Raw genomic sequence first — 27,785 nt, 5'->3', positions numbered from 1 at the left:
GGTCAGGGAAATCCCTCCTCATCTCTGTTCTAAAGGGACATGTTGTTTTTGTATTCTGGGGCTGCTCTCATAGTCCATCCCTCTCGAAATGAATGCAGGCATTCCATATGGTGGTTGACCTTCAGGGAGTCTTGCAGGAGGACCTCTCTGATTTCTCAGCAGCCCTCACCTTTATTCCTGCCCCTTCTCCAGCCTGCACTCCCTCTACCCACTCTCCCACCATGTCCAACTTCTGTAGACTCAAGGCTTCCTCAACACTAGCCTCCGATGTTTTGATTGGTCCTCAAGGCCATCGTCCGAACCCCCTCCCCCGCCGTGAGTGCGAGAGCGCGCTCCGCCCACAGCCGCCCAGTGTGGAGCGCGGCGCCCGGGGGGTGAATGCCGGCACTGCACAGTCGGCGAGGCCCCCTGAACCTGAACCTGAACCCCCTCCCTTCGGGCTGGCAGTGGGGATCATCAGCCACGGACTGGTGCCTCTTCGCTGCGCTCACCATTGGTAAAAGGAACTCTCGTGAGTCATTTTTATCACATTTGAGGAAGTGCAGGAGGGAGAGAGAGAGAGGGGAGAGGGAGGAAGGGGGGGCCGGGAGAAGGAGGAGGGGGAAGGGAGGGAGAGGGAGGGAGAGGGAGGAGGGGTGGGAGAGGGGAGGAAGGGGAAGGTCAGGGAGGGAGAGGGAGGGGAGAGGGAGGAAGGGGATGGAGGTGAAGGGAGGGGAGTGGAGGGGGAGGAGGAAGGGGATGGAGGAGGAGGGGGAAGGGAGGAGGGAGGGGAGTGGAGGGGGAGGAGGAAGGGGATGGAGGAGGAGGGGGAAGGGAGGAGGGAGGGGAGTGGAGGGGGAGGAGGAGGGGATGGAGGAGGAGGGGAAGGGAGGAGGGAGGGGAGTGGAGGGGGAGGAGGAAGGGGATGGAGGAGGAGGGGGAAGGGAGGAGGGAGGGGAGTGGAGGGGGAGGAGGAAGGGGATGGAGGAGGAGGGGGAAGGGAGGAGGGAGGGGAGTGGAGGGGGAGGAGGAGGGGGAAGGGAGGAGCAAGGGGATGGAGGGGGAGGGAGGGGAAGAGGAGGGGGGAGGGAGGGAGGCAGCTGGGAGAGAGAGGGAGGGGAAAGAGGGAGGCGGAGGGGAGGGGGAGAGAGGGAGGGGAGGGGGACAGACAGACAGGCAGACACAGGAAAGACAGGTGGGTGTGAGGGGGGAGAGGGGAGAGAGAGTGCGGGGGTGGGGGGAAGGGGGAGGGGAGAGTGAGCAGGTTCACTGACCGAAGGCAGGACCGTGAACCCGATGATCTTCCTTTGAAACCTCGTTCCGTTGGCTCCGGCGGGTTGTTCTGTTCAGGTAGGAGAACATTGGTGGTACTTATTTTATTTTTAAAATAAGGTTCAGTCGGATTGGGGTCAGGGAGCAGTTAGTCTCGGTGCTGTGAAGCTTAAATCATAGGGGCTGAGTCTTCTTTCGATCTGCGTTGAAACTACCCCCCCCCCCGCCACCCACGCCCCCGAGAATGGAAACTATTCCATGTGCATGTGGCGGCGTGAGCCTGGGTCTGTCTGTGTGTGTACAGTCTGTGTGCAGGTGTCTCCCTATGGGTTTCCGTGTGTCTCTTTCTCTCTCTCTCTCTCTCTCTCTCTCTCTCTCTCACTGCGTGTCTGTCTGATCCTGGGTGTGTGTGAGTGCCTGCACTTAATGGGAGCAGGGGTGAGGAAGAAATCAAGTATTTCCTATTCATTTGTCAGTTTTCGAGAGAATGTTTGACCTGATCCCCTTTGCCTCATTGTTGCCTATAACTTTATTTCAAAGCATAAAAGTATTTGGTTTCAGAAAGCAGAGTTCTGAAGGTAGAGCTCAAAAAGATTTGAACTGCTGTTGAATATTTCCAACTTCTATTGATTTTGTTTCAAACATTCAGTGAACGGCATCTGATTTAACTCAATCAGTCATAGAGTCTCATCATACAGAACAGGCCCTTCATCTCAACTCGTCCACACTGATCAAGGTGGCAATCTGGACTTAGTTCCATTTGCCTGCATTTGGCACATATCCATTAAACTCTTCCAATCCATGTATCTGTCCAAATGTCTTTTGAATGTCAGAATTTTACCCTCTTCTACAGTTCCCTCTGGCAGAACGTTCAAGATTTCGACCACCCTTTGAGTGAAAAAGTTGCCCCTCTCTGCTTTCCCTTGAATAGTTCCCCTTTCACCAACATACCCTCTGTTCTAGAATCATCTAACCCGAGAAACATGCCCCTCATTGATTTTATAAACTCTGTAAAATCGCACCCACCCCCCCGCCACCCATGACTTGTAGTCGAGAACTATAAACCGAGCATATCAGACCTGTCCGTGTAACTCAAGCCCACTAGTTCTAGCAAGATTCCACTGAAGGTCCTTAAAACTGGTTGCACAACTCTCCCCATTCCATTAACCCCCCCACCTCCCAGATATGGCAGTACCTATTATCGATTCACCTACAGTGTGAAAGGAACAATAATACTGGAATTTTTTTTACTGTTAATGTTTGCCTTTTGTATTTTGGTGTGAACTCTGCCCAACCATTCCGAGGGCTCACCCTAACCCTGAACCAGTGGTTTTCGAACTTTTTCTTTCCACTCACATGCCACCTTAAGCAATCCCTTACTAATCACAGAGTACCGACAGCATAGGGAATACTTAAAGTGGGATGTGAGTGGAAAGAAAAAGTTTGAGAACCACTGCCTTAAACTCTGGGCCAAATCGAAGTGACAGCCAAATGATAAATGATCATTTTAAGACAGGAAGGATGTGGAGGCTTGGAGAAACTCAGCAGGTCATGCAATGTTCTTTATATAGCAAATGTTTATTAGTTCTATCAATGAATTAAAACTACATAAGGTAGCAGTCACAGAGTTTGATTTGTTGGATTAAAGAGATCTAAATTTAGGATATCGCAGCTCAAGCTTTGGAAGACGATACACTGAAATTAAGATATTGGAACAAGGAAAGTGTCGTCTAGAGCTACTTTCACAAAGTTTATGAAATATGTGGTAATTCACAATTTGTGGAGCATTATTTCCCTTTCCAAGTGCTGGGTGATTTGCAAACAATTGAATGTTTCGTTCACATCGTTTTTATTTGACAAAAACGTAACTGCTCATAAACTATAACATTTGCACACGTTTCTACGGTTGTCATTTCAGTGCATGACACTGGCCCTGTGATGGTAAAGATACATAAGAAACGTTACAGGCCTGAAGCCTTCGTCATGGCACAAGCAAAAAGCAGCGGATGTTGCCTTAATTGAAGAACATGTGTGAGAGCTCAGACTTTTCTCTTCTGATAATGAAGAATGAACAGTGACTTAATAGAGGTCTACGAGATTATGGGGAGTGGGGGGGGGCAGAGAGAGACACCCAGCGCCTTTTTCCTGGGGTGATAATAGTAAATTCCACAGGACATCTGATAAAAGTCAGTGGAAGAAAGTTTAGGGGAGATGTCAAAGGCAAGTTTTTTTTTACTTTGAGTGGTGGGTGTCTTAAAATGCATTGCTGAGTGGTGGTGGAGGCTGGTACAATAGGGACATTCAGATGTCCATGATTTCAGATTTATTGTCATACGTGACATCAGATACAACCCAGAGATTCCTTTTTCCTGTGGGCACAGCAGAATTACCACTAATTGGTAGTGCAAAAAAAAATAAATGGTACACAGCGTAAACATGCAAACAAAGAAAGAATTGTAAACAGGTACCAAATATAAACAAACTGTGCAAGGCAGAGAGAATAAAAGAAAATCAATAAAGTGTACAAGAGTCCTTCAGTGATTCCCTGATTGAGTTTGTTATTGAGGAGACTGATGGTGGAGGGGAAGCAGCCGTTCCTGAACCTGGTGGGGGCGAGTCTTGTGGCCCTGATACCTCTTTCCTGATGGCAGCAGCAAGAGCAGAGCGTGTGCTGGGTGGCGTGGATCCTGGATGATCGCTGCTGCCCTCTGACGGCAGTGTTCCCTATAGATGTACTCATTAGTGGGGTGGGTTTTGCCTGTGATGTCCTGAGCATTCAAAAGACTTGTAGACAGGCACATGATGTAAAAAAAAATTGAGGGTGATGGGTGTTGGGGAGGGAAGAGTTAGATTGTTGTGGAGTAGGTTTCTACAAGGTCAGTATAACATACATAGGCTGAAGGGCCTGTACACTCATGTTCTAACAGTTTGCATTACATTAAAAATTAAAGGGAAAGTAAATACAAATGACAATAAATATTCACAGTGCAAAAAGATATGGCATTACAAACGTGTAATAGCCTTGGGCGAAGGTGTCCATGACACCTTCACTCACTCTACTCCTCCCATTAGAGCCATAGAAAGGGACAGCATGGAGACAGGCCCTCCTGCCCACTGAATGCTGTCTTCCCTTCAACCACTCAGTTACACCATTCCTGGATGAATTCTACCACCCCACCCCTCTTCACCCACTTTCCCATTAGAGTTACCAGAGCAAGTACTGGCAGGTGCAGTTACAACATCCTGTGCAGCCACTCTCAACCTTTCTTTGGCTGTCCCCATCTCCCCCCCCCGCCCCCAGGTCCCCTTATGGGCCTCCTTCTTCGTGAATATATATAAAAACTTATGTTACATGAGGTGAAAAGAAAACAAGGGTTTAACTTTAAATGCCCTGCAGCTCCCATTAGGCTCCTGTTGTTAACGGCTGATCTAAAGGATGTTTAGTTTGGTAATAGCAAAGGTTGTGTGTTTTTTTTTGTTGATGCTCAGCTGCAGCAGGTAAAAATATTAGTGTGTCTGTACATTGTGCAATGTATGTGATGTCCTTGACCATGATGTGTTGTCACATAGGGCGGCACAGTTAGCTCAACGCTCTTACAGCCCCAGCGATCAGTACCAGGGTTCCATTCCCTCTCAGGAGTTGGTACATTCTCCCTATATCTGCGTGGGTTTTCTCGGGGTGGGGGGGGGGGCGGAGGAGAGGGCTCCACCATTCAAAACATACGGGGTTGTAGGTCAATTGGGTGTAACTGCGCGGCACAGGCTCTTGGCCTATTATCGTGCTGTAGGTCGGGTCAGATACAGCAATGAGCTCTCTGAACCCTTCTCCATTAACAATGGCGTGAAGCAAGGCTGTGTTCTCGCACCAACCCTCTTTTCAATCTTCTTCAGCATGATGCTGAACCAAGCCATGAAAAACCCCAACAATGAAGACGCTGTTTACATCCGGTACCGCACGGATGGCAGTCTCTTCAATCTGAGGCGCCTGCAAGCTCACACCAAGACACAAGAGAAACTTGTCCGTGAACTACTCTTTGCAGACGATGCCGCTTTAGTTGCCTATTCAGAGCCAGCTCTTCAGCGCTTGACGTCCTGCTTTGCGGAAACTGCCAAAATGTTTGGCCTGGAAGTCAGCCTGAAGAAAACTGAGGTCCTCCATCAGCCAGCTCCCCACCATGACTACCAGCCCCCCCACATCTCCATCGGGCACACAAAACTCAAAACGGTCAACCAGTTTACCTATCTCGGCTGCACCATTTCATCAGACGTAAGGATCGACAATGAGATAGACAACAGACTCGCCAAGGCAAATAGCGCCTTTGGAAGACTACACAAAAGAGTCTGGAAAAACAACCAACTGAAAAACCTCACAAAGATAAGCGTATACAGAGCCGTTGTCATACCCACACTCCTGTTCGGCTCCGAATCATGGGTCCTCTACCGGCACCACCTACGGCTCCTAGAACGCTTCCACCAGCGTTGTCTCCGCTCCATCCTCAACATCCATTGGAGCGCTTTCATCCCTAATGTCGAAGTACTCGAGATGGCAGAGGTCGACAGCATCGAGTCCACGCTGCTGAAGATCCAGCTGCGCTGGATGGGTCACGTCTCCAGAATGGAGGACCATCGCCTTCCCAAGATTGTGTTATATGGCGAGCTCTCCACTGGCCACCGTGACAGAGGTGCACCAAAGAAAAGGTACAAGGACTGCCTAAAGAAATCTCTTGGTGCCTGCCACATTGACCACCGCCAGTGGGCTGATAACGCCTCAAACCGTGCATCTTGGCGCCTCACAGTTTGGCGGGCAGCAACCTCCTTTGAAGAAGACCGCAGAGCCCACCTCACTGACAAAAGGCAAAGGAGGAAAAACCCAACACCCAACCCCAACCAACCAATTTTCCGCTGCAACCGTGTCTGCCTGTCCCGCATCGGACTTGTCAGCCACAAACGAGCCTGCAGCTGACGTGGACTTTTTACCCCCTCCATAAATCTTCGTCCGCGAAGCCAAGCCAAAGAAGATGTCTAAATTCAAATTTTAAAAAAAATTACCCCGTTTAGATGTCTTTTAAATATTGCAAATCTACCCACCAAGCAGAGCATGAAGAGGGTACCCCGCCAGTCCCTTTTTAAACCTTTCCCCTCTCACCATAAACTGATGTTGCGTGATGGGGGCATCTATTTGCTTTATCCATGGTTTTGTAGGCCTCTATGAGGCCAAGCCTCAGACTCCGACATTCAAGGGAGAAAAGTCCCAGCCAATCCAACCTTGTCACACATTTCAAGCCTGCCAGATCCCGGAACGTCCTCAGTGCACTTTTGCTTCTTTCTGTCTCTGTAAACTCCTCCAGCACAAGGTCATCAACACCCAGCTGGTTTTGGAATCTATAGAGTGTCCTTGATTTTAGTCCATAATTATGCCCTCAGTTCCCAAGGCCCTAACTTCAGGAATCCCGCCTTAAATTTTTTTCTCCCTCTTCTTTCCCCTTTAGATCTTACTCTGTCAGCCTCAGTGTGACCTGGTGGAATGTTTTGTTTGGAGAGGGTGCAGAGAAGATTCACGGGGACGTTGCCAGGCCTTGAGCTAAAGGGAGAGATTGAGCAGGCTAGAGCAGTGGTTCTCAACCTTTTTTTTTCCACTCACATTCCACTTTAAGTAATCCCTATGCCATCGGTGCTCTGTGATCAGTAAGGGATTGCTTAAGGTGGGATGTGAGTGGGAAGGGAAGGTTACTGAAATATTTTGCTTGAGAAAAATTGTCATTGCCCCATTTCGTTTGGAGTTCTGAAACTGTGAGGTACGATTAAAACTGTGGTTTTCAAACTTTTTCTTTCCATCCATGTACCACCTTAAGCAATCCCTTACTAATCACAGAGCACCTATGACATAGGGATTACTTAAAGTGGGATGTGAATGGAAAGAAAAAGGTTGAGAACCGCTGGGATAGAGCTTAATTCCTTGGATTGCAGGAGGATGAGGGGTGATCTCATGGAGGTGTACAAAATCACAAGAGGAACGGATCGGTGAAGTGCAGAGATTCTTTTGCCCAAAGTTGGGGTCAGTAACCATAAATTTAAGCAGGTGAAGGGGGAGAGATTTAACAGGAATCTGAGGGGTAGCTATTTTATACGGAGGGTGGTGGATGTATGGAATGGACTGCCAGAGGTGGTGGCTGATTCAGATACAATTGCGATATTTAAGAAAGAAATTGGGACAGCTGCATGAAGAGGATGGGATTAGAGAGGGAAATGGGCCCAACGCAGGCATGTGGGATGAGATGTCACAAAGGTTGGGGGGGTGTAGTGGACAGCGAGGAGCAGATGAAATAAAGAGTGAAGGATTTGTGGACAGCGAGGAAGGCTTTCAAAGCTTGTGGAGGTGTCTGGACCAGCTGGAAAAATGGGATGCAAAATGGTAGATGAAATTTTTGTTTTTAATTTCTATCTGCCGTTCCTTTTCAACATTTTTTTAATGGTTTCATCAAATAAATGTTACTTGACAATAAAATAAAACATCTTTAAAAATCTTGCATATAATAAAAATGGTACATTGCATTACATTGAAAAGAAATAACTAAAAGCCAAAGCAAACAAAAAACCCACTAACCTAGTTAGCTAATTATCGATCCCCTCCCTTCGGAGGCTTCTGGCTTTAACAGAAACAGTCCACCACTAATAATTTAAAAAAGGTGAACAATGGGGTCAAAAACCAGAAACTAATTAATCTTACAAATTCTGAAAATAATTAAGAAAGGAACCCCATAAGGAAAAAAGATTAAGATTGATTTTAGTCATGGAACATCTAATTTTTTCCAAAGTCAAACATGTCAGACAACCATTGTGTGAGTGGTGGGGGGCAACATCTTTGCATCTCATTAATAGGGCCCTTCTAGTGATAAGGGAGGCGAGGGCAACTACATGGGATTGTGAAGCAGTCAATATTAGGCCCACTTATTCTAAAGAAAGCAAGGAAAGGATTTGGAGTCAAAGTATTGTTAAGAACTAAAGACAAGGTACGAAATACCCCTTCCAAAAAATTGGAAAGGGAGGGACATAACCAGAACTTCAGTTATACATTTATCACATTGAGAAGAGAGATTAGAATAGAATTTAGCCAATTGGACTTTGGAATAGTGGGCCTGGTGTACGAGCTTAAACTAATAATGAGTGTCTGGGACTTGTCAATGAATTCCATGTAGTTTTAGAAATTAACTGTTGAAAATCCTGTTCCCATAATATTTTTAATTCTGTCCAGGGAATGGTCCTAGAATTTAGAAGTAAATCATAAAGGCCAGATTTTACCCTTTATAGTTATAATCACCCCTGTCATATTAGGTTCCAGGTCTTCAGGGAGGAAAATTAAAGAATTCATAACATAACAATTACAGCACGGAAACAGGCCATTAGGCCCTTCTAGTCCGCACCGAACCAAACACTCCTCTTTAGTCCCACCTACCTGCACAATGACCATAACCCTCCATCTTCTTCTCATCCATATACCTGTCCAGCTTTTTCTTAAATAGTAAAATTGACTCTGCCGCCACTATTTCTCCCGGAAGATCATTCCACACGGCTACCACTCTCTGAGTAAAGAAGTTTCCCCTCATGTTACCTCTAAACCTCTGCCCCTTAATTCTTAACTCATGTCCTCTTGTTTTAATCTTTCCTCCTCTTAACGGAAATAGTCTATCCACATCCACTCTGTCTATCCCTTTCATAATCTTAAATACTTCTATCAAATCCCCTCTCAACCTTCTACGCTCCAAAGAATAAAGACCTAATCTGTCCAATCTCTCCCTATACTCTAGATGCTTAAACCCAGGTAACATTCTGGTAAACCTTCTCTGCACTCTCTCCACTCTGTTTATATCCTTCCTATAATTAGGCGACCAGAACTGCACACAGAACTCTAAATTAGGCCGCACCAACGCCTTATACAGTCTCAACATCACTTCCCAACTCCTATATTCCATGCAATGATTGATAAAGGCCAGCATACTAAAAGCCTTCTTCACCACCCTATTCACATGAGTTTCTACCTTCAGGGAACGATGTACCGTTACTCCTAAATCCTTCTGCTCTTCTGTATTCATCAATGCTCTCCCATTTACTAACGTATGTAGTAAATGAAGCTTCTAACCTAGGTATTGTACATTTGGTGGATAATTGTTCAAAAGAGGGCAAGAATTTGGTCAGAAAAAATATCCAAAAAAGACTGGATAGGAACCAATATCTTGAACCGACAGTAAAAAAAAATTACCTAAAATAGGACGAATTAATAAGAATCTATAGCATCCAACATGTTTCCTAAATCAAAACCAGATTCTCAGCGTATGTCTAGCAACAAAATTATCAGTTAACTGGAGGCCAGAAAAGGTAACGGTGCTCCAAGTATCAAAAGAAGAGAATACTTTTTGGTGGATTTAATTTTTAAATTAATCCATCTTGAAGCACCTAAATTTTCCTTACGGTGAATCCAAAAATTAATGGATCTAATATTAGCTGCCCAATAATAAAACCTAAGCCGCCATTTTTAATATTTTGAAGGATAACTTTTTAAAGATGGGGGCTCTTATTTTTCCATATAAAAGAGGATATGATAGAACAAAAACAGGTACAGCTTGAAAAATATATAAACATTTCGGAAGGGTATAATGTTGACGCACCAGCGAAAGAGGGGACCACTGTGTCAAGGGCACAGTGGTGGATATATGGAATGGACTGTCAGAGGAGGTGGCTGAGTCAGGTACAATTGCAACTTTTAAGAAAAAAATTGGACAGATGCATGAAGAGGATGGGTTTAGAGGGATGTGGGCCCAACGCGGGCATGTGGGATGAGATGTCACAAAGGTGTAGTGGACAGCAAGGAGCAGGTGACACCAAGATTGGAGGTGGTGTTGTCAGTGAAGAAGGCTTTCAAAACTTGCTGAGGGATCTGAACCAGCTTTAAAAATGGGCTGAAAAATGGCAGATGGAATTTAATGCAGACAAGTGTGAAGTGTTGCATTTTAGAAAGACCTACCAAGGTAGGACACAGTGGTTAATGTTGGGCACTGAGCAGTAGAATACAGATACATAATTCCCTGAAAGTGGTGTCACAGGTGGATAGGTTTGTAAAGAGTGCTTTTGGTATATTGGTCTTCATAAATCAAAGTATTGAGTATAGGATGTTATGGAAAAGTAATAGAAGACATTGGTGAGGCCAAATTTGGAGTATTGTGTGTAATTTTGGTCACCTAACTTCAGGAAGGATATCAAGAGTACAGAGAAGATTTACTAGGATGTTGCATGGACTGAGTAACAGGGAAAGCTTAAACAGGTTTGGATTTTATTCCCTGGAGCAAAGAAGAATAAGGGGAGATTTGATAGAGGTATTTAAAATTATGAGGGGTATAGATAGAGTAAATGCAAATAGGCTTTTTGCACTGGGGTTAGGTGAGATACAAACCAGAGGACATGAGTTAAGGGTGAAAGGGGAGAAGTTTAGAGGGAACATGAGGGGGAATTTCTTCACACAGAGTGTGGAATGAGCTGCCAGCTGAAGTGCTGAATGCAAGCTCAATTTTAAAATAGAAGAAAAATATGGATAGATATATGGGTGGGAGGGATATGGACTGGGTGCAGGTCAGTGTGACCTTGCAGAATAAAGGTTTGGCACAGTCTAGAAAGGCATTTTTTTACGATTCTATGCTTCTACTGTAGGTGGGGCATTTTGGTTAGCATGGGCAAGTTTGGCTGAAGGACCTGTTTCCATGATGTTTAACTCTTAGCACTGCTGTAAGCCCCTTCAGACATTGATTTGGGGGCATGGCAAGATGGCGTAAAAGACAGACGTGCAATTCCACCTTCCCCAGTTAGATTTTTAAATACCCGATTTAAAAAATTTTTTAAAGTAGTATTTACAGTTTTTGGAATAGTGGAGGATTGCGATGGCTACTAATGTGAAAAAGTCAAAAGCTCAATTACAAAGAAATTACCTTATAAAAGTGTTGAAGAATTGAGGCCTACCTATCAAGTTGAAGCCACTGAGTCATCGATGGGAGCCCCCAGGCCTCGGAGGACTCCTGCACGGTTAAGTATTACGCTGGCGCCAATCCTGCATCCGCAAGATGGCACCGGCTCCACGACAAGCTCGGCTGGTGCTGATTCAGGACGCACGGGCGGTCCGGCCGAGAGAGGAGCCCGCGATGTTGCCTAGTAGTCCGGGGGCACGCAGTGTAGTGTCGAAGGATGCACCTGATCGATCGATGGTTCTGCCGGGCATGCGCGGTGCTCCGAGGGTGCGTGAATTATTGGAAAAGGTGTGGGCTGTGGGGGAACCTGAGCGACAGCGGCCTTGACAAGGTCGGTGCACCGTCGTTGGGTGTCCAGACCCGCAGCTGCACCGGAAAAGGACCAGTTGTGGTTGAAGAAGAAGAAGAAGAAGATTTAACTTTACTGGAATGTACACAAGAAGAAATAGGGGCTGAGACTAGAGAAGGTAGGCCTCAAAGGGAGGTGATGGAATCTGGATTGGATTTTGTGTTTACTGTTTTGGAAGGGATTGCTTACCAAATGGAGAATATGTTGAAGCAGATGGCTCAAGGATTTTTGGAAGTAAAAACTAAAATGAGTACTATGTGTGAAGAAATGACAAATATGAAGCAAGATATGACTGTAGTTAAAAGTGATGTTAATAGATGTATAAAATCAGTAGACACTGTACAAGATAATTTCAAAAAAATTGAAGCAGCTTTTTTTGAATGTAAAAATCAAGTGGAATGTAATAGGGAAAAAGTGGAGGATTCTTTTGTGGACTGGGGGATTCAGAAAAAGGAATTATTGAAGAAGATTGATTCATTGGAAAATCAAAGTCAGAGGAATGATGTAAAAATAGTGGGTCTTCCAGAAGATATTGAAGGTTCTGACCCAATTTAAAAAAATTTAAGAAATGGATCCCTGAGGTGTTGGGCAAGGAGTTTTTCTGAAAGGTCTGGAGTTGGATTGAGCACATAGAGCATTAAGGAAGAAGCCGTTTGCAGGACAGTCACCACGGGCGGTTTTAATTCATTGTTTGAAATACCAAGATAGAGAATTGATATTACGACTGGCGGTGCAGAAGGCGTGACTCTGTCAAACTCCAACGATGATTCAAAATAATGGAGTATTCTTTTATGCGGACTTGAGTCAAGAAATTATTGGACGATGTCGAGAATTTAATTCAGCTACAGAAGTATGGTGGCGGAAGGGTTGTAAATTTGCTTTTCGTTATCCTGCGGTGTTGAAGGATTTTTACGGAAATTTTCAATCCCAATATTTTGGGAATGTCACGATGCATTAATTTTACTAATTCATTGCCAGATTTGCGAGGGAATGGTCAGTCTTCATCGTTGTCCCCTAAAAGAAGGGCAAATGGGAATGGGAAGAATGGGAAGCATGGAAAGAATGGGAAGAAAGAAGAACTGATACAAAGTCTTCTTGATATTGAATTTTATCATTGGGGCTGGAATCACTGGGTTGAATATACTTACTATATTTGATTGTGTTTAATTAAACAATATGTCTGGCAGGGGAGGGAAGGTGGATGGCACTGAAATCTTTGATGGTCATCTGCTGCTAGAGTGCTTTACCATGCTCAGATTTTTAGGGCATTACGAGCTCTGGGTGGTTTTTTTAGGGGTGATTCTTCTTTATTTTTTTCAATTTGATGTTTTACAGGGGAACGGTGTACGATTTTATAAGGGGAGCGATATTTTGTAGAGTGTGAATATTATTAGTTTGTAGGAAAGTCTAATTTGAAATATGCAACCTTTAATGTTCAGGGGTTGAATAATCCAATTAAGCGGAAGTGAGTATTGGCCTATAGATATATATATATATATATTAAAAAAAGAAAGTTGATATTGCTTTTTTGCAAGAAACACATTTGACTGAAAAAGAACACTTGGAATTGAAGAGACAGTGGGTTGGTCATGAGTTTTCTTCTTCTTTTAATTCTAAGGCGAGAGTCGTGGCGATTTTAATTCATAAGAGTTTGCCATTTGATTTAGAATTAATTAGAATTAAAAGGAAATGCTGGGAGAGTTTTGAGGGTGAACTGTAAAATTTTTGCTGAATCTTGGACTTCGCTTAATGTTTATGCACCTAATATTGATGATGAACGGTTTATTTCAGAAGCTTTTTTGTTGTTAAATCAAGCTAATGAAAATATTTTAGACGGGGGAGATTTTAATTGTGTTTTGGATCCTTTATTGCAGGGGTGTCAAACTCAAATTCACAGAGGGCCAAAATTAAAAACTTGGACTAAGTCGAGGGCCGAACTAAATATTTATTGAAAATTTTCAACAACATCTGCATGTTTTCTCTTCTTTCAACATATGTAATGTTAAACTTTAGGATATAACTTTAGGAGGATAATGTTACAGGTCAGGAGTAGGTAGCTCAAGTTCACTCTTTGCTTGACCTGAGGGAAACCTATTTGGTCCCTGTGGAGATGTAGTCAGCATTCACAGGCTGTGTCCATTTTGGCCTGCATCAGGACTCAGCATTTCCTGCTCACTCCTCAGGCTCTAGGCCTCTATTCACCCTCGACCCACCATCCCTCTACCTGACCAGTCCTTTACCCAACCTCTACTCACCCCTCACTCCACTCGCTCTGCCTCTACCCACCCCATCCTATACACGCCCCTCTACTGCCTCTCCCCTCAACCTGTTCCTCCCTCTACCCGTCTCTCACCCCTCCCCTACTCGCCCTGCCCCTCCCCTTTTACCTCTTCCCTATCCACCCCTCCTTCTACCCATCCCTCCCTCTAACTACCCCTCACACCACCATAACTTCCCCTGCCCATTACTCCTCACCTACACCCTCTGCCCACCCCTGCTTACCCACCCACTCAGGCCCAGCGCGCAGCCGATCTGCCTTTGCGGACAGTCACCATCTCTCTCTTCACGTGCAGGGCTGAACCAGCTGTCCCTGGGGTCCATGCGGGTGCAAGTGCTGAAGGCTGTGGCGACCGAGAGAAGTGCGCTCGCGCTGTGGAAGGGCCGTCCGGTGCCAGTCGCGCGGGTCTCGCGCTGCCCGGGGGACGTGCGCAGCCTGCCATGCCCATCGCGCCGACAGGAAATCACAGGCGCTCGCCCATCCGCCCCACCGCTCGACAGGTGGGAGAAGTGACTGGTTGTGCGGGGAGCCTTCCAACCGGCTTGCCGGCTGATGACATCGACAGACTTTTCGTGTTACAATTTCTCGTGTTACAATGGGGAAGGATGTGCAATGAAGGGGGAGGATGGTGGGGGTGACATTACCACAAAACAGCATCGGCTCTCGCTGCAGGGCGGGCCACCTCTAATACATTTTTGAAATGATCTTGCGAACCAAAGTTTGACATGTGTGTTTTATTGGATAGATCTCCGAAAAGTATAAGGAAATCAAAGATGGTGATACAAATTGGGGCCTTGATGAAAGATTTAAGTTTGGTGGATATTTGGAGAAGAGTTAATCCTACGGATAAAGATTTTTATTCAACTTTTTATTCATCTCGACATGATTCGTTTTCCAGAATAGATTTTTTTTGGTATCGGCTCATTTACAGGGTAGAGTATTACAGGCTGAATATAAAAGTAGGGTTATATCTGATCATTCTTTATTGCTGTTATCTTGTGTAAGCTCGGAAGTGGTATGTTCATCTTACAGATGGAGGTTTAATACAATGTTATTGAAAAAAACCAGTTTGTTACTTTTGTTAAAGGACAGATTACTTTGTTTTTGGCTGAGAATGTTAATTCTGTAGATAGTCATTTTGTACTATGGGATGCTTTGAAAGCTTATTTGAGAGGGTAGATTATTAATTATCCTACGTAAGTTAAGAAACAATATATGGCAGAAAGTTTAGCGTTGGAGAAACAAATTGCTGAGTTAGAGAAAGATTTTCAGAAAGTTATGACAGAAGATAAAAAAGCTGCTTTAGCGAATTTGAAACTGTGATAATACATTACAAACTTATCAATTTGAGCATTTAATTAATTGATCTAAACAGCGTTATTATGAATTGGGCGCGAGGACACATAAGATACTTGCGTGGCATTTAAAAATCGAACAGGTATTGTGGATTATTAATGCTGTTAAAAAGAATTCAATAGTTACCTATAAGCCTCAGGAAATTAATGACCAGTTTTATTCATTCTATCAAAAATTATATACTTCTGAGGGGAAGCAGGACAATGGTTTTATTGAATCTTATTTATCCAAATTAACGTTACCAGTATTAGGGGAGGAAAATGTTATGGAATTGGAATCTCCGTTTACAGATTTTGAGATTAAGGAAGCTATACAGGAGATGCCAAATGGAAAGTCACCAGGGGATGATGGATTCTCTGGAATTTTATAAAATCTTTTATGAAGATGTGTTTGGAGATGTGTTACAACAAATAACTGAAGAACAGGTGTTACTGGAATCTTGTTCGAGAGCCTTAATTACTATAATTCCAAAAAAAGATAGAGACCTGTTGAAAGTGTCTTCTTATAGACCTATTTCTTTAATAAATGTAGATTATAAAATTATTTCAAAAATGTTAGCAAATCGGCTTGCTAAGACTTACCTAAGTTGATACATAGTGATCAAACAGGTTTTATTAAGAATAGGAATGTGTCAGATAATATTCTTCTGTTGATAACATTGGTCAATGCATATCGAAAGCAGCCCAACCACCCAATGTTGATTGCACTGGATGCGGAAAAACCCTTTGATGGGGTTGAATGGGATTTTTTATTTAAGGTGTTAGGGAAGTTTAAATTTGGCCCTTTTTTTATTGGTTGGGTTAAAGCTTTATATACAAACCCAATTGCCAGGATGGTGACAAATGGTCAAGTTTCTTTCCCATTTAAATGGACATGTTCAACTTGACAAGGTTGTCCATTGTTACCAGCCTTGTTTGCATTGGCTATTGAACCATTAGCTCAGACAATAAGACCGAATGATAAGATAAGAGGGATGAGGGTTATGGATGATGAATATAAGATTAATTTATTTGCAGATGATGTGTTGATATATTTGACAGAACCAAAACAATCGTCGTCATAGTTGCAAGAATGTCTATTGCAATTTGGAGAGCTACCTGGATATAAAGTTAATTGGGATAAAAGTGAAATCTTGCCAGTTGGAGAAGGTGATTATTCAGAATATAAAAATACCATAAAATTAAAATGGTCAGATAAAATTAAATATTTACAATTAAAATTGTAAATGCTGATTATCAATCTTTATATAAATTAAATTATGTTCCTTTATTAAAAAAGATTAAAGCAGATTTAATTAAATGGAAAGATCTTCCGTTAACCTTAATTGGTCAGGTAAATTGTATTAAAATGAATATTTTTCGTCAAATTCAATATTTGTTTCAGTTGATACCATGTTTCCTTTCAAAGGGTTTTTTTCAGGATTTAAATAAAGTGGTGAGGGAATTTTATGGAAAGGTAAATTACCTCGAGTAGCATTGTATAAACTCACATGGAAATATGCATTAGGTGGACTTCAGTTACCTCATTTTCAAAATTATTACGAAGCAGCTCAGTTGAAATTTGTCAATAGATTGATGGATTTGGATCAACCCCCAAGTTGGGCGAAAGTGGAGATGGCTTGTATTTCTGAAGTTGAGGTACATCAATTTATAGTTCGATGAAATATGAATTTGCAACGGGAATGTAATATGCTGGTTTTAAAACATTTGTTAAAGGTCTGGACTAAAAGAAATATGGTTTTAGGATCGAAAGGTAAATGATCAATTTTAACTTCATTATATAATAACCAGCTTATTCCTTTTTCAATGTTTAATAATCATTTAAAGGGTTGGGATTCTAAGATTATTTTGAGGAAGGACAGTTTCTTTTAACCAATTGAGGGAATGATTTGATATATCTGTAAATTTTTTGTTTGTGTACTACCAACTTAGAGCTTTGGTAAAATATATTTATGGTAAAGAGATGAATTTACCTATATTGATGAAATTAGAATTTTTGATTTCCTCTATACCAAAGAAGGGTTATATTTCAGTTATGTATCAAGTCTTACAAGATAGTATGGATAAGCTGGAATGGGAGAAATCTAGGCTTAAATGGGAAAATGATTTAACATATATTTTTCCGGAAGATAATTGGGAGGATATGTGTTAATGATAGTGTAACTAAATTGATGAATGTAAGATATGGAATGGTTAATTATAATTTTCTACATCTGTTATATTTTACTCAGGATGTGGTTTATGTACTGGAACTTTTTTACATGCTGTTTGGTATTGTGTTAAAGTACAACCATTTTTGGAAGGAATTAGGTAGTTTTGGGAAAAATCATAAAACATTAAATTGCCATTAGACCCACCAATTTTATTGGGGGGGGGTTATATGGTCTCTTTGAGGGGATTAGGGGTTGGATAAGTTTCAAATTGCATTTGTACGCTTAGTGTTGTCTGTAGCACGAAAATGTGTAGCTAGTACTTAGAAAGATAATATAGAGATTAATATAGAACGCTGGCATAATGAATTGAAAGCTTGTATGATTATGGAAAAAATTACATATAACTTGCATGACAATTATTCTTTTTTTGTTAATAAGTGGACTCCTTACTTGGAGTATATGCATTTAGATATACTTTGATTTATTGTAAATATTTTCAGTTTTTTCTTTTTATTTATATCTTTGGCTCTCCTTAAGAGAGCTGGCTGATGGGGTGGGGTTTTTGTTTCCTTTTTCATACTTATACAAAATTGATTTCTTTTTGTTATTGGACTGTATGTTTTTTTTAAAAAGATCTTTTAAATAAAGCTTTTTTAAAAACATTGATTTATATTTATGACTCCTGTGTAAATGAAAGTTTTTGCCCATGGTTTAATGCTATCCGCATAACCTTTCACAGACATGGGAGATGCAGAATCCATCATTTGCACTGATTGTAAAAATAGTTTTCTTTCTGCCCATATCAGCTCCCCCCTCCAGATTCCACCCCTCAGCCGCACACAGTGGCTAATTAACCTACGAGCCTGCACGTCTTTAGCATGCCCTCTTCACTCTGCTGCCATCGGGGAAAAAGTGCAGAAGGCTAAAGATGAGTTCTCAATGGCACAAGGTCAGCTTCTTTCCCGCTGCCCTCAGATTCCTGAATAATCAATGAACCACAGACACTGCCTTACTTTTCGTGCAGTATTATTTTAATTTTTTGTAGTAACGTTGCAAGATGGTTATAATATGTAAGTTTGAACTGTAATGCTACTGCAAAGCACCAAATTCCTTGGTAACAAATCCTGATTCTGGTTCTAAACCTTTATGCCTATGAATGAGTAATTAAACCTCTGGGTTATAAATTTTTGAGATAACCATTAAAGAACTGGTTTCCTGTAAAATGGCTGTCTCTTAGTGATGTGGTTTAGAAATAGTGAAGGGTATTGACCTTTTCTGGCCTCATGCCCGCTTGAAGCATTTTACAGCTGTACTTTCAACTGTAGCCATGATTGTGCATTAGAAAGATGGTTGGACTGCTAAATACACTACACCTAAACATTCACTCTTCCCCCACCCTGCCACTGTTACACTGAGCCACTCATCATGGTGCCTGACAACACCTCTCGAGCCCATGACCCAACCCCCCCCCAACCACGGGGGAGGGGAGGGGGCAAAAGTGCTCGGAAGTATACCACCTAATTGCTGGGCACAACTCCTGGAACTTTGTCCTCATTGGAAATTGTGCTGCACTTTTCCCAGGGCTGATGCCGCTCGCTATCTTCTGGGCAGTTTGGGATGGCAGTAAATGCTGGAATTTCTGGTACTGAGATACGGATGGTGAAGAGCTTTGTTTGGTGTGCTATCAAGGCAAGTTAACCCATACTTAAACAAGAAAGTCTGCAAATTCTGGGGTTGAGTGCAATGCACAAACATGCTGGATCACGCAGCTGTTAAGGCACTACCAGTAACTGAGGGAACGATAGGCTTTAATGTACAGAAGAATCTTGCTGGCCTGAATCCAGGTATAAGAATGGAGGGAAGGGAGAGGTGGCTCGACCTTATGGCCCAGGACCACGGGGGAGGAGTCGTAGTGTATGAGTCATTATTTATTTATTTAATTTTAGACAGCACAGTTACAAGCTCTTCTGGCCCAAGAGCCCGTGATGCCCAATTGGTTGGTGTAGCAGTTAATACAACGCCTTTACAGCGCCAACGATTGGGACCAGGGTTCACATCCCGCATGGTCTGTAAGGAGTTTATACATTTTCCCTGGGGCTCGGGTTTCCTCCCACTGTTCGAAATCTACCGGTGGTTGTAGGTCAGTTGAGTGTAAAATGGGCGGCACGGTTGGTGGCCAACCTCTTGCGAGAGCTGGCCTTGGTGGCCAACCTCTTGCGAGAGCTGGCCTTGGTGGCCGCCATGTTGGCTGGTGGCCAACCTCTTGCGAGAGCTGGCCTTGGTGGCCGCCATGTTGACTGGTGACCAACCTCTTGCGAGAGCTGGTCTTGGTGGCCGCCATGTTGGCTGGTGGCCAACCTCTTGAGAGAGCTGGTCTTGGTGGCCAACATGTTGTCTGGTAGTCTTGGTGGCCGCCATGTTGAGATATTTCACTGCATTTTAACTCTGTCTGTCCAGCTTTTCTGATTCTGTTGTTCAATATTCTGATGGTCAGACAGTTTTTACTGGCCAGTAGAGTCCACAGGGTGCTTAGGGTCTGCAGCAACAGAGTGAATGAGAAGGATTGGAAGATAGAGAATGGAAGGGAATCTATCATTTTACTCTTCAATATCACAGGTAGGGCAATTTTGACTTGTCCACGGTTTCATAACTCCAAAGGAAATGGGCCAATGACAATTTTTCTCAAGCAAAACAATTGGGTCTAGAGCAGTGGTTCCCAACCTTCCCTTCCCACCCACATACCACCCTAAGCAATCCCTTACTGATCACAGAGCACTGATGGCTTAGAGATTACTTCAAGTGGTTCGTGAGTGGAAAGAAAAAGGTTGGGAACCCCTGGGCCAAAGGGATCAAATAGTGTGGAGAGAAAGCAAGGATAAGAGACTGAAGCCATGATTGTGTTGAGTGGGTGGGGGTAGGTTTGAGGGGCTGAATGGCCTCCTACTGCTCCTGTTTCTCTGTCTGCTTTTTTTGTTCTAATGGGCAATTGAGTCTATACATGTCCCAACCTCTGTATTTTCCTTCCTCTGCCCACTTCATTCTCTCTGTTCTTTAAGCCATTGTTTGAGGGCAGCGCCTTTGACCAACTGCATGGGTGTATTCATGAGGCTTGATCATTTCTGAGATGCTCTACCGTGCTTCCTCTAAAGGTGCTGCATATTTTGCCATTGCAAGTGACGTGAGCAGAAAATTGGGCCACCATGTTGGTCAGGCACTGCTATCAGGCAGCTGGATCAAGGGCTTCCTCATTCATTTGCTTGTAGCCTGACCAAGCCACCTCACTTGTTTCGGGGACTGATGGTGTTAATGCAGTGTATGATTATACAGGAGATCCTGTGCTAAAGTCATGTCCACATATTACTGAACTAAGAAATGGCCTTCCTCATTTTAATCTCCTCTCCCAACAGGCTATGACCGGTCACCACCATTGCTAATTCCGGTTCCAAGATCTCTTGGGTATTTGTCCCAAATATAGTCTTCAAATTATTCTCTTATTTTAATTTATATATTTTTTTTATTTAGGACATACAGCATGGTAGCAGGCCCTTTCGACCCACCCAATTACACACCCTCAGTACGTTTTGAACAGTGGGAGGAAGCTGGAGCAACCAGAGAAAACCCACGCAGGCACAAGGAGAACGTGCACACTCCTTACAGACAGTGTTGGGGCTGTAACAGTGTTTCACTAACCGTGCCGCTCTAAATAGGTTAAGCATTTTATTTGTCATTCTCCCTTAATCGTTATTCATTCAGACATTCCAGGGCTGGCACAGTTGGCAAAGCGGTTAGCGGAATGCTATCACAGCGCCAGTGACCAGAGTTCGAATCCAGCGCCGACTGTAAAGAGTTTGTACGTTCTCCTCGTGTCTGCGTGGGTTTCCTCCCACCCTTCAAAATATGCATGAACTGTAGGATTATTTGGGTGTAGTTCGGTGGCATGGGTTTAAATGGTTGGAATTGGCTTTTACTGTGCTTTAACTTTTGTTTAAAAAAGGCCTTAAAAATAAGGGGCCATTTTCTGCATTGTTCAATCTCCCATTCTCTTATTGACAATGAGGCGAAAGCGTCCAGGGAGAGAAACAGACAGGCAGTATTTCGTGAACCGAAACTAAAAGTAGCATTCTGTGAAAGAGTGTGGCTGACCTGAAATATTGACCGTCCACTTCGTCCCATGGTTCCTGCCCAAGCCGTTGAGACCCTCCAGCTTCTCAGTACTTACCCAGCATTCTGGTATCCACTGTTCCTCGTTTTAATCGTACCTAATTGACTCGTTATGCGCACGGTTTAATTACACCAAAGGAACTGGGTCAATGACGATTTTTCTCAAGCAAAATATTTCAGTAACAATTGGGTCTAGAGCAGTAGTTCTCAACCTTTCCACCCACATACCATCTTACTAATCACACAGCACTTATGGCATAGGGAATACTTAAAGTGGAATGTGAGTTTGGAGGGCAGTTTGAAAACCACTGATGTAAATGGTCATCACGAATGTTGTGGGCCGAAGGGGCTGCTTCTGTGCTCTGTGACTCCGAATCCAACTATAATCCTCTCAAATCAATTCCTTCCCTCACCTTTAAATAAAGGATAAACTTTAGGTCGGCACGGTTAATGTAGCGGTTACTGCAATACTGTTACAGCGTCAGCCAGTCACTAGAGTTTGAATTCTGCGCTGTCCATAAGGAGTTTGAACATTCTCTCTGTTCTCCCCAGGTGCTCTGGTTTCCTCCCACCATTTGAAACGTTCCGGGGTTGTAGGTTAATTGGGTGTAACTGAGCTGCCCTTGATGAAGGGCTCAAGCTCGAAACATTGGTGTTGTATCTTCACCTTTGTTACATTAAGGCACTGATTAACCTGCTGAGTTTCTCCAGTGTTTGTGTTTTTTCTCTTAACCACAGTGTCAACAGAATTCTGTTTTACCAGGGGTTGTAGGTCATTTGGGTGTAATTGGGTGACATAGGCTCTTGGGCCGAAAGGGCCTGTTACCGTATTGTATGTCTAAATTTAAAATTTAAATTCTTTCCTTTTGGATGCTGGATGAGCAAGAGCTGAACTTTTGCTTCAGTGTGTCCACTCTGTGTGAAACCGGGCTGATCTACAATATTTGGGTGAAAGACATTTAAACAGATACAGGAATAGGCAAGGTTTTGAGGGATGTGAGCCAAATTGGACTAGGTTGGGTAGCCAAATTGGTCAGCACAGACAAGTTGGGCGGAAGGTCCTGTTTCTATTCTGTACATCTCGATGGCATTAGACAACCCTGGGATAGATGACATACGACAGGCTGCACGAACTCCCTCTTCTCGTGGACGATGGGAAATCTGTGAAACCACTACCATGGAGGATTGTGGAGACTGGATAACTACAGGATATTTAAAGAGAAAGTAGACCTTATTTTTGAAAGTTCAGGGAATTGAGGGCTATGGGGAACTGGCCTAGTGGAGGAGATGAGGCCTGGATCAGCCAGGATCACGGTGGAAGGACAGGCTTGAGGGGCAGAGTTTGACTCATCCATAGCAACCTCTGACAGCAGGTAATCTTTCTTCTGCTTCATCAACATCCCTCAGACACTAGGGTCCAGAACCTCCTCAGTTTTTGGAGGGATTGGTGGCGAGATTACATTGTGCATTTCCCCCTTTGCATAAGACCCCTTGTTACAAACTTTCTAACTAACTTTTAAAAAAAAACCCCACCAATGGCCTGGCCTTCATTATGCAAATCGTTATTACTTATTTTCCTTGAGATTTTGACAAAAGCCTAAAAACTGCAGACGCTGCAAATCTGAAATTAAAGAAAGGACTCAGCAATCAGGCGTTTCAGGTTGAAGACCCTCCGTCGGAATGAGGAGAGGGCGTCGAGTTAGTTGCTTTAAAAGATCAGAGAAACACAAGCAACTGCAGATGCCAGAATGTCAAGAAAAGGAAGAGAAGGTCAGGGACTCGAGAGGCCAGGCAGCATCCATGGGTCCAGATCTGAACTGTCGACTATCTAGGGATCCTTCCTTCTTGAGTGAAACATGAAAGTCTGTGGTTGCTGTGATTGCACAGAAACACTGGAGGAACTCAGCAGGTCTCACAGCATCCATAGGAGGTAAAGATATATAACTGGCGTTTTGGGCCTGAGCCCTTCCTCAAGGAATACACAAAGAACAGGAAGGTGTAAGAATAAAGACTGAAGACTGGCTGGGGGAGGAGTCCAGACCAACCATAGGTGTTGGAGGAACAGCACCTCATCTTTCGTTTGAGCGCCCTCCAACTGAAGGGCATTAACATCGACCTCCTTTTCTTTTTCTCTCCTGTCTTGCCCATCACCTCAAACTCTGCTTTTAATTCACTCGGGCAATGTGGGCTTTGCAGGCCAGTCCAACATTTAATTTCCCATCCCTAATTGTCCTTGAGAAGGTGATGGGGAGCTGCCTTCTCAAATCACTGTGGTTCACTTCGGTCCCTAACGAATGGGTGCCTCCCCAGTGCAGATAGGGACGAGGGTGTCAGTGTGTTGAAGGAACAGAGGTGTAGTTCCCAGCCAGGGTTGTGTGCGGATAGAGCTGGTGGAGTTTCCTGTGTTTTTAACCACCTTTGCTGGTGTTCATTTCACGAGGAATCGAATACAAGAGCAGGGATGTGATGTTGAGCTTCCTAAGGCACTGGTGAGACCTCACATGGGGTATTGTGAGCAGCTTTGGGCTCCTCGTTTAAGAAAGGATGTATTGTCGTTCGAGATGGTTCATTCACTAGAATGATTCCGGGTTATCATATAAGGAGCGCTTGACGGCTCTTGGCCTGTACTCATTGGAATTTAGGAGAATGAGGGCGGATCTCATTGAAATATTTCTACTGTTGAAAGGTATGGATGTTTTCCTTGGTGGAGAGTCTCACAAGAGGGCACAACTTCAGGATTGAAGGCTGTTCACTTAGAACAGAGATGCAGAGGAATTTCTATAGTCAGTGGGTGGTAAATTAGTGGAATTTGTTGCCACATGCCATTATGGAGGCTGTCATTGGGTATATTTAAGGCAGAGATTGATAGGTTCTTGATTAGCCAGGGCATTGATTAGCCAGGTCATCAAAGGTTATGGGGAGAAGGCCAGGCAGTGGGGCTGAGTGGGAAAATGGATCAGCTCATGATCGAATGGCAGGACAGGCTCGATGGGCTCAATAGCTCCATGTCTTATGGTCTTGTGGACCTTCTAGCTGGGAGAGGTGGTGGGTTTGGTGGATGTAGTGTCAGGAGAAGGTCTCTTCATTCACAAGCTATTAGATCAGAATGACTTAGCAATTTCAGGAACTCCCTTTTCATCTCCTCACAGATGTGGTTTACATCTTTCTGTTTCAACTTGTTACCTTTCAAATTCTTTTCTGTTATCTTTCAGCAATTGAATTTAAATGCCATTGTGACCATGACCATCCTGCTCTCTGCCCTTTCAGCCTGCCCTCAAACCAACTTAAACCAGGCTCATCTTCCCACTGTTCCTGTTCTAATGAAGGTCACTCGCTTTGAAACGCTGTCTCTCCCCTCAGAGTCTGACTGACCTGCTGAGTGCTTCGAAGTCAACTTAATGGAAAATGGGACAGGCAGAGAAGTGCCTAACCCCAGAATAGCCACAGCTATGGAAGTGATAGTCAAGGATTTCTTTCTCTTCAGTTTTCCTCCCACAGGAGGGCCACATTCCGGATTTTATCTCTAAGCTGCTGTTTCATCGTCTAAAACTAGAGCAGAGGGAACAAAATTACCACTTTGGAAGAGCACTGTTGCCTGCTCTTATATCCCACTTCTTTGTACAGAAGGATATAAGAAAGGAGTTGGCCATCTGGCCATCAAGCCTTCTCCACCATTCAATCCGATCTGGCCATGGACTCATCTCCACATAGAACATTATAGAACAGAACAGGCTGTTTGGCCCACAATGTTGTGCCAACCTATACACACCTACTCAACATACTAAACATTCCCTATTTTACATACATAACCCTCTATTTTTCTTGTATTCATATGCTAGCCTACAAGCCTCCCAATACATTCCAGGCACCCACTACTCTCTGTGTAAATCACGTACCCTAGGTGTCTCCCCTAAACATTCTTCCCCTCACCTTGTACAGATGTCCTCTGGTAATTGCTAATCCCTCCATGGAAAAAAGGTGCTGGATGTCTGTTTGCAATTGTGCTTTGCAATGAACAGAATTGAAGCCAGTAGTTTAAAGCAACCAAGAACTTTATTAAAGAAATACAAACGCCATATACTGCGGGAGAGTCTGGAAAAGCTCCAGCTCCCGGCCAGCACTAGATTCAATTGGCACTGCTTATCCTGCGCAATGCGTGGGCCCATGTACGGTGGCCCCAATGTGATTCTAACAGGGCAAGAACAGCCAATTGTTGCAGCTGTCTACGCTGTCCACCCCTATCTATACCTCATAATCTTATACACCTCTATAAAAGTCACCTCTCACCCTTTGTCGCTCCACCATTGCAGGGTGGTCATATCCCTGCTGGGCCTGCATGCGTACAACTTCACCCAGGAGGAGTGGAGAGAGAAAGAGAGAGACTGGCTGGACCTATCATAATACCTCTTTTGTGCTGATGTATTGAGGATCTGTGCCTGGACGGATTCCAGCCTTATGGGTATGGGCATTAATAATTTTCTGGAGACCGGGATGGTTGTGCGAGTCTGCCGCGACGTCAGCCGTTGTGGCCGGCGAGCCCCGTGTATTGTCTCTGGGTACGTTCCTTAAGTTGAGGTGGTTCAGGAACACATCTGTTTTGTCCTGGAGCGACCTCTCCATTAACTCTTCGGCGCTGTGGACCGCTCTCTCGGCCAGGCCATTGGGCTGGGGATACTCGGGGCTGCTGGTTATGTGCTGGAAGTCCTACTCGGCGGCAAAGTCTCTGAATTTCTGGATAGAAAATTGGGTGCTGTTGTCTGATAGTACTGTGCACCGCGAAATGGTGCTTAAGCTTCGTTCTAACTGTAGATGCAGTCGCCTCCTTGAGTCGATCAACTCGAACCACCCGGAGTAGGAGTCTACAATTACCAGCTATTGCTGCCCATTCCACTCAATTCAGCAAAATATATGCTTTTATATGAGTTGACTTGTCCCTATGCAGAGCAGCTATAAAAATATCATATTCTTGCTCGAATCTTCGCCGCTGTTCAGCTACATTGCCATCGAGGATGAGCAGGTCCAGGCGCCTGAAGCCGTCCGCCATAATGGCGGCGGAAAACATGGCAGCAGTTTACTCACTGCATCAGCTGTGATTGATGGCTTCAAGCTTGGGTTCCTGTCGATCCCATTTTTGACACCATGTTTGCAATTGTGCTTTGCAATGAAGAGACTTGAAGCCAGTAGTTTAAAAACAACCGAGGACTTTAAATTAAAAAAAAATACAAATGGCATATGCTGTGGGAAAATCTGGAAGAGCTCCAGTTCCCAGCCAGCACCAGATTCAATTGACACGCGTCACTGCTTGTCCCTTGCCTGCGCAATGCGCGGGCCCAAGTACGGTGGTATCAACGCGATTCTAACAGGGCAAGAACAGCCGATTGTAGCGGCTGTCTATACTATCCACCTATCTATGCCCTCATAATCTTATACACCTTAATAAAGTCACCTCTCACCCTTTGTCATTCCAAAGAGAAAACCATTAGCTTACTGAATCTTGCTCTAATCCAGGCAACATTCTGCTAAATCGCTACACCCTCTCTAAAGCTTCAACGTCCCTCCTCTAACGAGGGAACCAGAACTGAATGCAATATTCCATGTTTGGTCTAATCGGAGTTTTATAGAGCTGCAGCATTACCTCATGGCTCCTAAACTCAATCCCCGACTAATGAAGGCCAGCTCACCATATACCTTTTTAACGTCACCCTATCAACTTAGATTGGCAACCTTGAGGCATCTATGGACCTTCATATTGTTATGAACCGTATGCATGTGAATTTTAATTTAGACACACAGCACAGTAACAGGACATTTCAGCCCATGAGCCAGTGCCACCCAATTTACACTCCCGATACGTTTCGAACGGTGGGAGGAAACCAGAGTCCCCTGGGGAAACCCACGCAGACATGGGGAGAACGCACAAACTCCTTACGGACAGCCCGGGATTTGAACCTATGTCCCGATTGCTGGCACTGTAAAGATGTGGTGCTAACTGCCATGAGAGGGCTTTTTGTCACGTACCCGAGATACAAAATCAGGATGTCTGGATGCAATGATGCTCTTGCTGCTGCACCATACATAAAGCACTCCAGCAAACAATACGTACAAATTAAATTACCACACGAGAAAGACAATAGAAATTTTCCCAGATGCAATTCAGTTTGGAGGGTTGTGACTAGTGGAGTCCCTTAAGGATCAGTTCTGGAACTTGTTAACAACTTGGATGAGGGG

The 27,785-nt window shown here is 43.9% G+C and overlaps 1 protein-coding gene across 3 annotated transcripts in view; it reads left to right on the top strand.

The window, feature by feature from the left end:
• The first annotated feature begins 346 nt into the window (after positions 1 to 346).
• Positions 347 to 27,785, top strand: part of sh3bp2 (SH3-domain binding protein 2) — a 92,514-nt gene continuing 65,075 nt past the window's right edge. Inside the window, exons 1-2 of one of the 3 annotated variants that reach the window (XM_069942119.1) lie at positions 1,263 to 1,329; positions 3,170 to 3,282. The gene's annotated coding sequence lies outside the window, so the exon portion shown is untranslated. Of the gene's footprint in view, positions 512 to 1,239; positions 1,330 to 3,169; positions 3,283 to 27,785 lie in introns of those variants that run through there. The other 2 variants (XM_069942103.1, XM_069942110.1) reach the window with 2 other exon arrangements.

Source organism: Narcine bancroftii, chromosome 1 (genome assembly GCF_036971445.1).
Source record: "Narcine bancroftii isolate sNarBan1 chromosome 1, sNarBan1.hap1, whole genome shotgun sequence".
Lineage (NCBI taxonomy): Eukaryota > Metazoa > Chordata > Chondrichthyes > Torpediniformes > Narcinidae > Narcine > Narcine bancroftii.
The sequence above is the reverse complement of the archived record's forward strand: the minus strand, read 5'-3'. Positions and strand labels throughout refer to the sequence as shown.